The 13,438-nt window shown below is 42.3% G+C and overlaps 1 pseudogene; it reads left to right on the top strand.

Annotated features, from left to right (window-relative positions):
• The first annotated feature begins 11,952 nt into the window (after positions 1–11,952).
• On the top strand, positions 11,953–13,131 carry LOC124969508 (speckle-type POZ protein-like; annotated as a pseudogene).
• Positions 13,132–13,438: the final 307 nt, after the last annotated feature.

Raw genomic sequence — 13,438 nt, 5'->3', positions numbered from 1 at the left:
CAAAACCTACACCTGCCACTTCCATTGTACTTCCCAAAGCTCCCACCCTCTGTCCTGTTCTGTCTCACCTATCCCTCCACACACAGGAGATATGGAATTGGAATGTCCAGGAACTAAGTTGATGATGCAAGGAGAGTCACAACCTCTAGTGTGTGGGGATAGCAAAATGCCTGTAAAAAAGTTGGAAAAGATTTAAATCCTTTCAACCCAGTGCTCACGGGCCTGCCCCTTCACTGAGTAACAACAGATCATCCCCAATGTGGGTCAGATGTACTATCCATTGGATGGAGGACAATTCGTGGAAGCTTCCTGCCTTGCAAAGAAATGGGACAACAGGGAGAGCAAAACTCCGAGGCCTTGGTCTCTGCTCTGTTCAAGAGAAGAGGGCCACTGGCCAAAAAGCATGTGACAATTGCTGGACTATGATACAAGAACTGAAATAGTATCCCTTTTTCAAGATCTGAGAGATATCCCACTTGACCAGAAGTTACCCAATATCTGTGTCAGAGCAATTGTTGCTACAGGAGTATCCTATTGATAAATACACAGGGAGAATAACAAGGACAAACAATTGCATGTGAGAAAGATAAAAATAAAAGCATCTGTGGGCCATAAGCCACTAGCTAGAGAAGGAAGCAGGAAAGATAAAACAAAACTGCAACCTCTTTTCTTAGACTTTGCGTCTTTGGACAAAAGCAGCAGCCATGTGAACAGTCAAGCAAGCCACAGGTCCTAAGATTTGACTAAAAAAAAAAAAAGAAAAGAAACTTCAGGCCCTCTCTTGAACAGTCATGCTGAAACTGCAATGCAAGTAGCAGGGACCACATCTGCATCATAAGCAGCAGGGACCATTCTCACATAAAGACAAAAACAGGGTCTCCTGTCTGTCCTCCTTACCCAAGGCAAAACGTCCAGACTGCTTTGGCTATGCAAGTTGCCAGCAAGGGAGAGGTGAGGCTTCCCATACACATGCCCCCATCTTGCCTGCCCTGAACTCCTGAGCTCTTTGGCACACCAGCAGGCACTTCTGGATGAAGCCCTGTTTGCTGCCCACAGAGTTGAGCAGGTACAAGGTCCTCCAGTAGTTCCCACATATGTGGGCAGCTGCCTCTAGACTCTGCTGGTTTCTACAGAAAGAGAAGTCCCTGAAAATCTCTCTGTAGTCAATGTGACCTTCATTGGTCAGAGTATCTAGACATAAGGAGAAAGTTTCAGTAGGTGAAGAGAGTGATAGACATAAACCACTCATATTTAGTTAATACTGCCTTTAAAGATATATAATGCATGATAGAAACAAAACTAAAGCCAATGTGTGTTTTGATAGCAGCCCCTGCAAAGGGATTCTCAAGGAAGCCTAAAGAAAAGGATGTGAGGGACTGCTCTCCATTAAAAATTTGTTACACCTACAGCAACTAAATGGCACAATAGGAATGCATCAGTACAGTTGATAATGAGATAAAATGTTGCCAATTGCTTTCCCCCAAATATAGGTGGCCACCAAAAGCAGACATAAACTGAGCCTGGAAAAATTGTGTATGGGAGACGACTTCTGGTGTCATGGGTGAGAGGGGAAAATGTGGTTATAGCAAGTGGAACTAGATTATCTTGTATAATCAATAATACAAGATAATAATCTTGTATAATCAATACTGCCAAAATCACCCTTCTTTTCAAATATTTTCTTTGCAAATATTAACTGCAATACATGAGTATTCTTCTTCCATATTCTCATTAAGGTTATAACTACCTTTCTATTCATTTTGGTAATGTGTAGAATTAAGAAATGGCATCAACAGGTAAATGCCTTCCATTCAAAGACCCCCTTCATTGCCTATTTTCCAATAAAAATGAAGGGCAAAACCTCTCTTCAGACTTCTCACTAGGGTTCTAGAAATAAAATTCCCTTTGTGCATCAAGCACACTGAAGGAAATGATGTTTGTGTAGAAAATTTGAGCTCTTTGCAATGTTGTCACAGTTCAAAGTACTATCCGAGGAATGACTCATTGATGCTAAGGTCAGACTTGTGGTTTTGATTATGTACCACAAGCAGGTTTGGTGACAGTCAAAGCTAATAAGAATATGATCATAATCCCCCAGCTTTCTCCTTTATCTCCCATAATATCTTGTATAATCAATACTGCCAAAATCACCCTTCTTTTCAGCACCAGTCTTCTTGAAACCTCAAACAGACCGTGGTCTACTGGATATTATCACATCCCAGATGATCCTCATCTTCTCTAGGAACCAAAAAGTGGCACTCCATGCTTACAATGTAACTAGTCCCTTGCTTTCTCCCATCAATGCTGTCTCCTTGACATCTCAGAGTGTCACATCTATATTCAGAACTGGAAAACTTCTTCTCCCTCTATAGTAGGAATTTAAATTATTAGGAAGGGATCCCCTATAAAGAACTTTTATTCATCCTCATATACTAAATGAAATCCATGCCATAGAATCTATGTTATTTGTGGGAACAAAGGCTTACTTGTCCCTGCCTCCTCACTAGAGGGGAATTAAACACTAGAATATGGTTCCCCCAAAATTAATGTGGCCTGGGAAACACCTCCCTCCCACTCCCATGTTTACACACCACAAATCAAAAAGTAACATTGATATGATCCCATATCCATCACTCCCAGTCTAACCTCTGAGTTGGAGAGGATCAGAAATGGGGAAACATTCCTCTAGAAGTTCTCTCAGCTATAACAAGAGATGATAGAAGCAATTCAAAAGGTTTCAGAAACTCATAAAACTACCGGTTAAGCACCCCTGGGTTCAATCACCAGTATTAATTAATTAATTAATAGCTACAGGAACAGTATCTAGCCACTATCTAGCCACAGTAATTGTCCAAAATGAAAGATTGCCCAGTCTATTAACTGTGAGTCAGGGTTACACCTGTCTGTATTTGCAAGAAAAATGCTGGTTTTATGTTAATCAGTCTGGTAAGGTACAACAAAATATAAAAGGGCCAGTGTATAAAGCACCTAAGATCTTGGGTCCAAACAACACAGCCTCGTGTTCCCACACCTTTATGCTATCCTGACTCCTTCCTTTTGGGTGACCACTGATTTTTATCCTCCTCCTCCTCCTTCTCAGTCCTGGCTTGCTACACCTCCTGACTTTCTTCCAGGTTAGGCGATAAACTCTAGATCAGGCTTCAGCAAGTTCACTCTCTCACTGATCCGCATAATGAACACATGGACTCTACCCCAGAGCAAATGTAAACCTCAACCTCCACCTACAAAGGACTATAATCCAGGGGCATCCACTGATGGAGTCACAGACTGGGCTGTGCCCGGTCTCTGGGTGCCTGGCTACCAGGGCTCCAAGTTCTCTGTTCCATTGCAAGGAAGTGAGGTCACTTCCTGGGGTCCCATTACCTGAGACACTTCCTCACAAAATGGGAGCCATCTTGTAGTTCCCTGCTCCCCTGGATTGTGACACAAGTGAGAGTGGCCGACCCACACACCCTCCCTCTGTGCTCAGCAAAGGCCTGGGGAGAACTTTCCCAGGAATGGGTGGCACATGGTTTCAGACCCTTCCCCTCCTTGGGCTCTCTGTGTGACACTGGATGAGCCATTGGAGCTTGCAGGGCCTCCCTAGCTGCCCACATGTCTTGCAGGGTCCTTGACACATAATCAAGTGCATCTCAGCTGGACTTTGTTGGCTGCTGTATAGAACATGAACAAATGTCAAGGGATAGAAAATTACTTTGGATATTTAAAGAGAAGAAATATATAGTCTATTTGTTTTATAACAAGTTTCTGTAAATAAAATAATTTATGCTACTTATAACAAAAAGTGCTTTGCTTTATGAGAAATTAGTTTGTGGAACAAACATATTACTAAATGGGCAATAAAATTAGGACTTCTCAATAAATAAGGTTGGCTGCATGAAATATTTGACACGTTTCTGCCTCGTGGTCCTGAGCCTTCCAGTCCAGTCGGACTTGTCTTGATTTTGGCGCTGGACACCTGGGGAAGCGCCTGTACTCTGGCCTCCTCCCTGCACAGGCCGGAAACCTCTGAGACCATAGGGCATTTCCATTCCTGGGCACAAAGCTTTGCTGTGGGTCCTTCAGTTCCTGTGTAAACAGTGGGCTCCACTGTATTTTAGCCCTGCAGGTTTTTGAGGGAAACAGTGCAAGGCTGAGAGTGGAGAAACACACTCTGTGTGACAGGTAGTCAATGTGGTGCAGAGTGTTCTCCAGTCCAGACCTGTCAGGCCTCTTCTCTGCGTTCACACACTTCCCTTGTTGGTGCACTTGGGTATCATTCAAAGAACCGCATGATCTTTCTGGAATCTGGCCAGTTTGACCATTGCAAATGAATTGTTCTAGTAAATTGTTCAAACGTGTTGTTGTTGCTTAAAATAAGGGGGCAACTACATTAGGTAATGAAAGAAAATTAAAAAAAATGTGCATACCTTACTTGAGAGAATCAGGCTGGCATCAAACCCCTTGGCCCCATGGGCTCCCCAGTTCCTTCTTAGATCAACCAAGGATAGTTCAACTGTAGGACATTCCCTGTGCATATCACTTCAGGTGTCCTCAGACCTTCCAGGAAGAAGGTTCGGCCTCTCAGTCTCTTACCATATTTTCATTCCTTTCCCTTTCAGGTAACCTGTCCCTGAATCCCAAGACACCTGCTCAATTCAAGGAAGTTGGGGAGGCAGTTCGGGATCATGGCCTATGGAACCTCACCCACAGAAAACCAGGGTAAGGTCTGCATAGATGGAGCAGCAGGATGGAGGTGGGCAGAAACACAGGAGAACAATTCTTTGTGCAACTTGCTATGGAGCAGGGGCTGACAGGGATTGGAGAAGGTGGGAGGGTCAGGAAGGACCTAGCCCAGGACCTTAGTGGTTGAGGCCTTTGTCCTCAGAAGCATATGGAATCAGGTTCAGATTAACCCGAATGAAAACTCAGAGCCCAGAGAGATGTGTGGCCCGGTTCCAGTGCTCTGCAGGTGCCGAAGGGGCCAGGTGCATCTTTATTGGGGACTGTGGGAAGACGAAGGTGTGTGCAGGTCTCTTCCCGTGTTCCTTGTGTTTTCATTCTCTTGCCTCGACATCTGTTTACACTACCCCTTTGAAGTCCTCATCACATAGCTTTTCCATAAGCTGGGTGCCATGGTGTGCACCTCTAGTCCCAGCTCCTCAGGAGGCTGAGGCAGGAGGACCCCATGAGTTCAAGACAGCCTGGGCAACACAGTGAGACCCTTTCTCAAAAAAATAAAATAAGCCAGGTGTAGTGACCCACCACTGTAACCCCAGTGACTCCGGAGGCTGAGACAGGAGGATTATGAGTCAAAACCAGCTTCAGCAATTCGAGGCCCTAAGCAGCTCAGTGAGACCCTGTCTCTAAATAAAATACAAAATAGGGCTGGGGATGTGGCTCAGTGCTCAAGTGACCATGAGTTCAATCCCCAGTATCCCCCATAATAAAATAATTTTCCCTTAAGGCAAGCCTAATGGGTCCTCTGTGTTCTCCTCCTCTTCAGCTTCCTTTGTCCTAAGAAACTCTTGATCCTGTTTCTAATGGTAATTACACCCATATTTGACCTTGTAAGGCTGTAATTGTTGGCACTTGCTATCATTTTCCACAACCAAAGCTGACTCTGTCAGAGTACCTCAGGAGGTGTAAGGCAGGGTCAGACTGTCAGCCACAGAAATCTTCAGGGAAGGGAAGGATCGAGCACTTATGATTTAATAATTTTTATAAGACTGTCCACCACACAGGGCCTCCAGCAAGACTGTGGGAGACAGAATGGACAGGAGAGAACCTTGGGACAAACACAAGTTACAAAGCTCTTATAATAATGCAGTAAGAGCTACTGCATTTACAGACTGTCTCTAGAAACCTTTTAAAGGTGGAGCCTACAGGCCTTGAGGTCTAATTAGGTTGAACATTAAAAGGAAGAGTGAGTTTAAGATTTCTACCAGGGCCAAACCGACGGATGAGCTTTACATACAATGTGTGACATGGTAACGGAAACAAAAAAGACATAATGGCTCTGAGCTACCAGTGGAAATTCAGGTTAATTTAGAACCTATGCTACCATCTAGGGGCACTGGGTTCCTCAACTCCATTCAGCAAAGAAGTGAAGAACAGGATGCAGAGATAGCAAGCAAGAAGGGGGCAGATTGAAAAGCAATGGAGATACAGAGACAGACTTCTGAGGAGAAGGGGCCCCAGAGTTGGGCATCCGGTGGGGGGAGTAGGGCCTGTTCTGTGGTCTCTGGATTTCCTCCTTTCCTGTCTCCTCACCTGTCCACATGCTCCTCACTGTTATTGATTGGCGTCCCCTCTGTCCACATCTCTGTTGGGTCCCCCACTTAGGAGTATGAGTATGGAAGTGTCTGTCTGATTGGAGTCCCCTGCTGTGTCCTGAGCACTTTCATCAGGCAGGAAGTTGGCCTCAGTAGAAGACCTCTCCATGCTGCTTTGCTCTGGCCCCGACTTCCTCACTTGCCATCTTGCCCTGGCTGCCTAGGCCCTCCTACACCTGCCTCTCTAGTTGGATGCAGCTCAGGAGGGAAGTGTGAACTGTCAGAGATGGAACTGTTGTTCACTTGTAGATGAGATCATAGGAGTAGGTGAGTTTACCTGGAGAAAACACACCATTTGTATATTTGGCTTATTAAAGTAATGCTCTGCTCTGGGTGCTTACTGTGCCTAGCATTGTACATACCGTCTCTCTCAGCCCTTACAGGCAGGACTTTGGACCCCACCTGTACTGAGGAGGAACTTCTCTAAGGTGTCATGCCTGAGGTCTCACAGCTGGTAGGCAGAAGAGCCAGGCTTACGGTTCTGTTTCTATTTTGTGGTCCCAGACTCCAAGAACCATATGAAAGAAGTATATGATCCTGACAGATGCACAGGCACATGACATTCCATCTCTAGAATTTCACAAGCTTCAAGCCCATCCCAGAAAGAGAAGACCCAGGATGAAGCCCAGCAAAGACAGACGGAGAATCAACACTACAGAGCAAAGAATTGGAGAGGTAAGGGAAGACAGGGAAGGATGAGACCCAGATGCTTTAAAAAGAATGAGAAATTGAGGGCAGGTACAGTGGTGCATGCCTACAATCTGAGTTTGTGAGGCTGAGGCAAGAGGATTTCAAGTTGAAGGCCAGCCTTAGCAACTTAGCGAGGCTCTCGGCAACTTAGACTCTATCTCAAAATTAAAACTAAAAAAGGGCAGGGGATGTAGCTCATCACCATTTTCCTCTCCAGCACCATCTACTCCCACATTAGCCTCCTTTAGTCCACCAGCCACCAGGTCCCACACCCACAACCAAATTACCCAGCCCCATATAATGGCACCCTTATGAGAAGTTGCTGGACCCGAAGGTGTTATTCGGGTTCATGTTCCCTTTTCTATGACTGACCTTACTCAATTAGAAAAAAGGCTAGGTTCTTTCACTACTGACCCTACTAGTTACATCCGTGAATTTCCTCTCTATAGGTCACAGCTTCAAGCCCACCTTGAGGACAGGAGCAGCCACTGGTAGCTGCCTGGACTGCAGTGTGTGCACACAGTGACATGGAATGCAGTTTCAAAGTGAAATGTTTTCCTGTAGAAAACGGGCATGTTTCTTTACATATTAGTGTTTGGGTTTTTTCTTCCAAATAGATTTTAGGAGTCTAATGTAGGCTGTATTTCTTTCTTACAAATAGATTAATAATGTTCTATTCCTTTTATGATTTTTTTAGTAGTAATAAGTTGTTGAAAATTTTGTTGGAAATGTGAAATTTTTCATAGTTTAAAAGAGAAATGGGGGGACGGGAAACAAGATGGCAGACTACAGGGAGGCTGCGTTCCTTGTCGTTCCATAACTCTGGTTTCAAGCAGAGGATACCTATTTCTTGGTAAGGCAGTTTTTGCTGCTTATTCATCCCCTGCTGTTTACCCCATTTGTCATCACCTGCAGTCTGCCAGTATATCGACATGTCTTTTGAGTGCAGATGGCTCACTGACAGGCACCTATCATCCACCATTTGCCTGCCTCTCAGCTGTCCATCGCCTGCCTTACACCTATCCATCACTCAATGCATAAGAATCACCTCCCGATCATCCGACAACAGTCAGCAAACTGATCGCCGACCACCAGTGGAGCACCAGCTGCCTGCTGTTGCCTCAAAGTTCACTGTTACAGTACCCACAGGTTTGATTACATGTGGGTGCTGCCATTTTGAGACAACAGCCAGGCCCCGTAGGACCCCTGGTTGTTCTGACTGAGCCCTGCCTCCAGGATCCCTCAGCCTGACTGATCACTCCCTGCCTCTGGGGCCGTCACATTGACTTTCTGCTCCCTGCCACCAGGACCCCCAGACCAACTGACTGTGCCCTATCACAAGGACCCCAGACTGACTGATTGAAACCTGCCTCCAGGATCCCACAACCACACCAAACACACTGAACCTCCAGGACCCCTGCCTGACCAACCGCATCCCCCCTCCAGGACCTCCTGCTGACCACGGCCACACCCTGAGCTGCAGCTCCCCATTTGCCAACACATTTCAATGCCAGAGTGGCCATCTTGGATAATCCTGGAAGCCATAGCTCCGATTGATAGTTGTGGCAAAACCCATCCTGAGACACCTGCTGGAGGCTTGAAGCTCATTGTCAGGTAACTCTCATGCATCAGGCTACTGAACTCGGGGAGGTTTCATTACTATATGACTGTTATACTGTAGATTTTCTTTTTTCTCCTTATTGAAAAAATTTAAGTTTTTATTTCTTTACTTTTCTTGCTCTCTTTTCCTTTTGTTTACCTGTTCCCTCAGAGACTTTTTCTCCCTTTTTTGCATGCTAACATCCAATTTCTTTTGATTACACTTGAGAGTAATCAAAATTACTTTTGATTACCCCTCTATTATCTAGAATTTCTGTATATTCTTTTCTTATCCCATTAACAGCCACATTCTACATCCCTCTGCATCCTTCGTCCTTCATTTGAAACTGCAGACCTTATTACAAATCTGTTTTACTGAAGATAATATTTGAACTCATTCTGTTTATTATGACAATTTTGTTATTGTCCTCATAGGGGTTATTTGATCTAGGATTGCATAGTGTCTGAATTGGACACTGCTAATATTGATTTCGCCTTAAAGAAAGGGTTTTGGAAACCTATAGGGCCACTATAATCCTATGGGGGAAATGTGCAATACCCAAGATCTGCACTGCTGGAGGGGAAGATACATGAACAACATGAAAAAACAAGGGAAGAAAATGATCCAAACAAATCTAGATTCTATATTATTAGAATCCAATGACAGTATGGTAGAAGAAATGTCAGAAAAGGACTTCAGATTTTACAAGATTAAGATGATTCGTGAAGCAAAGGTTGAGATAAGAGAGCAAATGCAGGCAATGAATGATAATACCAATAAGCTGAAAGAACAAGTGCAGGAAGCAAAAGATTATTTCAACAAAGAGAAAAAAAAAACAAATGGAAATCCTTGAAATGAAGGAAACAATAAACCAAACAAAAATCTCAATGGAAAGCATCACCAAAAGTCTAGACCCTTGGAAGACAGAAGCTCAGAAAATGAAGACAAAATATTTAATCTTGAAAATAAAGTTGCCCAGAGAAGATGGTAAGAAATCATAAATAGAATCTCCAGGAACTATGGGACATCATGAAAAGACCAAATTTAAGAATTATTGGAATTGAGGAAGGCACAGAGCTACAAATCAAAAGAATAAACAACCTATTCAATGAAATAATATCAGAAAATTTCCCAAGCCTGAAGAATGAAATGGAAAATCAAATACAAGAGGCTTACAGAATACCAAATGCAAAAAATCACAACAGATCCCACCAAGGCACATTATAATGAAAATGCCTAACATTCAAAATTAAGATAGGATTTTGAAGGCTGCAAGAGAAAAGAATCAGATTACATATAGCGGGAGACCAATAAAGATAGCAGCAGACTTCTCAACCCAGACTCTAAAAGCTAGAAAGACCTGGAACAACATATTTCAAGCTCTGAAAAATCATGGTTGCCAACCAAGAATCCTATACCCAGCAAAACTAACCTTCAGATTTGAAGATGAAATAGAATCCTTCCATGATAAACAAAAGTTAAAAGAATTTACAAGTAGAAAGCCTGCACTAAAGAATGTTCTCAACAAAATATTCCATGAGGAGGAAATGAAAAACAACAATGGAGGTCAGTGAAGGGAGGAACTTCCTTAGAGAAAAACCACTCAAAGGAGAAACCAAGCCAACTTAAAAACCAAAAATAAGCCAAATGACTGGGAATACAAATCATATCTCAATAATAACCCTGAACATTAATGGACTAAACTCATCAATCAAAATACATAGACTGGCAGAATTGATTAAAAAGAAAGACCCAACAATATGCTGCCTGCAAGAGACTCATCTCAGAAAAAGACACCCACAGACTAAAGGTGAAAGGATGGGAAAAAACCTACCACGTACATGGACTCAGTAAAAGAGCGGTGGTTGCCATCCTTATATCAGATAATGTGGACTTCAAGCCAAATTTAGACAGAAGTGATAAAGAAGGACATTTCATACTGCTTAAGGGAGCCATCAATCAGGAAGACATAATGATAGTAAATACTTATGCCCCAAACAATGGTGTATGCCTGTACATCAATGAAATCCTTCTCAATTACAGGAATCACATAGACCACAACACAATAATTCTGGGTGATTTTAATGCACTGCTGTCACCACTAGATAGATCTTCCAAATAAAACCAAACAAACCATAGAACTCAATAACACAATCAATAACCTAGACTTAATAGACATATATAGAGTATTACATCTATCAAAGAGCAGATTCACTTTCTTCTCAGCAGCACATGGAACGTTCTTGAAAATAGACCATATGTTATGCCACAAAGCAGCCCTTAGGAAATGCAAAAAAAAATAGAGATACTGCCTTGTGTTCTATCAGATCATAATGGACTGAGAGTAGAAACCAATGACAAAATAAAAAACAGAAATTACTCCAACACCTGGAGACTAAATAATATGCTATTGAATGAAACATGGATAACAAAAAACATCAGGGAGGAGATAAAAAAGTTCTTACAGGTCAATGAGAACGACAATGCAACATATCAAAATCTCTAGGACACTATGAAAGTGGTACTGAGAGGAAAATTCATTGCATGGAGCACATTCCAGAAAAGAATGAAAAGTCAACAACTAAATGACCTAACATTACAGCTCAAAGCCCTAGAAAAAGAACAGAATAACAGCAAAAGTAGGAGAAGACAGGAAATAATTAAAATCAGAGCTGAATCAATGAAATTGTAACAAAAGAAACAATTCAAAAAATTGACAAAACTAAAAGTTGGTTCTTTGAGACAGTAAACAAAATAGACAAACCCCTAGCCACACTAACAAAGAGAAGGAGAGAGAAGACTCAATTACTAAAATCTGTGATGAAAAAGGAAATATCACGACACACACCACTGAGATACAGAATATAATGAGAAGCTACTTTGAAAATCTGTATTCCAACAAAATAGAAACTACCGAAGACATTGAAAAATTTCTAGAGACATATACTCCTCCCAAACTGAACCAGGAGGACATATACAATTTAGACAGATCAATATCAAGCAATGAAATAGAAGAAGCCATTAAAAATCTACCATCCAGGCAGAGGCTGGTGACCTCTGGCTGGAGAACAGTGGAGAGCTCCAGGCTTCCTGTGCAGTTATCTCCAGGGTACAGAGTCAACTAAGTTCTCAGGTTACCTGAAAGCAGAGAAGGAACAGGGCCAGGGCATCAGAAGAGAGAAAGATTAGCTGAAGAGAGGTCACCAGGGAGTGGATCATGGCAGCAGCAACCACCTCGATCCTAGCACAGTAAGACTTCCAGCAACTGTAAAGTACTCAGCTGTGTGGGTTACTGCATAAATCCTAAAAGACTGCAATAAGGTAGCAATGTCTCGGGAACCCAGCCCACCTCTGCCTGGAGATATGTCTACTGGTCCTATAGCATAAAGCTGGTGTTACACACAGGTTAAAGTAGTAAAGTTTTCCTACATGTGGACTATTAATAACTTCAGTTTTTGTCGAGAGGAGATGGGTGAAGTGTTAAAAAGTTCAACATTTTCATCTGGCCCAAGTGACAAAATGAAATGATACCTGAGGGTAAACCCAAAGGGATTAGATGATGAAAGTAAAGACTACTTGTCCTTATATTTGCTTTTAGTCAGCTGCCCCAAAAGTGAAGTTCGAGGAAAATTCAAATTTTCCCTTCTGAACACTAAAAGGGAAGAAACAAAAGCAATGGAAAGCCAAAGAGCATATCAATTTGTGCAAGGGAAGGACTGGGGATATAAAAAATTCATTAGAAGGGATTTTTTTGCTTGATGAAGCTAATGGTCTTTTACCAGATGACAAGCTAACATTATTTTGTGAGGTGAGTGTGGTTCAAGATTCAGTAAACATATCAGGACATACAAATACAAATACTTTGAAGGTGCCTGAATGTCGACTAGAAGATTTAGGTCATCTCTGGGAAACACAAGATTTACAGATTGCAGTTTTTTTGTGAGAGGACAAGAATTTAAAGCTCATAAATCTGTGCTTGCAGCTCAATCCCCAGTTTTTAATGCAATGTTTGAACATGAAATGGAAGAAAACAAAAAGAATCGAGTGGAAATAAATGATTTAGACCCTGAGGTTTTTAAAGAAATGATGAGATTCGTTTACACAGGGAAAGCACCAAATCTTGATAAAATGGCTGACAACTTGTTGGCAGTTGCAGACAAATATGCACTGGAACGGCTGAAGGTCATGTGTGAAGAAGCTTTGTGTAGTAACCTCTCAGTAGAAAATGTTGCTGATACCCTTGTCCTTGCAGATTTGCACAGTGCAGAACAGTTGAAAGCACAAGCCATAGACTTTATTAATAGGTGCCGTGTACTTCGACAACTTTGGTGTAAAGATGGGAAAAACTGGAACAGCAACCAAGCAACCGACATAATGGAAACAAAACATGGGTGGAAGTCCATGATTCAGTCTCACCCTCACTTAGTAGCAGAAGCCTTCTGAGCATTAGCATCTGCACAGTGTCCACAGTTTGGCATTCCACTCAAATGACTAAAGCAGTCCTGAAATCTTCCATGAACAGTAGAAAACAAAGGAATTGACTTTTACTCCTCCAGGTTCAGAAGGATTCTAATACACAAACCATAAGCAAGAGTTGTTTCTATTTTCTTGTCCACAGAACAGAAGCTGAAAAAGCATATTGCTTGCATTTCAGGTGGATAATTTATGGTTTATACTTCAGCTTTAAATTAGACTGATAACTTCACTTCAAGGCCTTAAATTATCTTCAAAAACTTCTCTTGTTCATATAATAACTTTAATTTTTTATTGTGCCTTGTCATTTTGACCAAGGCTATGCAGGATTGCACTAGCT

Source organism: Sciurus carolinensis, chromosome 17 (assembly GCF_902686445.1).
Source record: "Sciurus carolinensis chromosome 17, mSciCar1.2, whole genome shotgun sequence".
Taxonomy (NCBI): Eukaryota; Metazoa; Chordata; class Mammalia; order Rodentia; family Sciuridae; genus Sciurus; species Sciurus carolinensis.
Note: the sequence above shows the minus strand (reverse complement) of the source record. Positions and strands in the feature narration are given on the sequence as shown.